The sequence below is a fragment of the Marmota flaviventris genome, chromosome 2 (assembly GCF_047511675.1).
Source record: "Marmota flaviventris isolate mMarFla1 chromosome 2, mMarFla1.hap1, whole genome shotgun sequence".
Taxonomy (NCBI): domain Eukaryota; kingdom Metazoa; phylum Chordata; class Mammalia; order Rodentia; family Sciuridae; genus Marmota; species Marmota flaviventris.
This window is the reverse complement of record NC_092499.1, coordinates 128,283,456-128,283,724: the sequence shown is the minus strand read 5'-3', so window position 1 is coordinate 128,283,724 and position 269 is coordinate 128,283,456.

The following is a 269-nucleotide window of genomic DNA, read 5'->3' as shown; positions in this document are numbered from 1 at the left end:
AGGAATGGATGTATAGGTATGTGTATATGGTTCATGCATCTGAAGCTTTGTATTTGATTTTATATTTTAAACGTGACAAATGCTCTGCTAAGTGGGATTGAGGGTGTGGGGTCCTCACGGGTCATTGCTTGCTGAAGAGGGCATGTTTGGGGTCTACATTTTGAGGCTGAAGTGTAGAGTGTACATATAACCTTTCTTATGAAAATGGGACAGTGAGTATGTTTTCTGTTGTTGCTGCAAGGCCATTCGTGTAATACAGGGCCACCCTG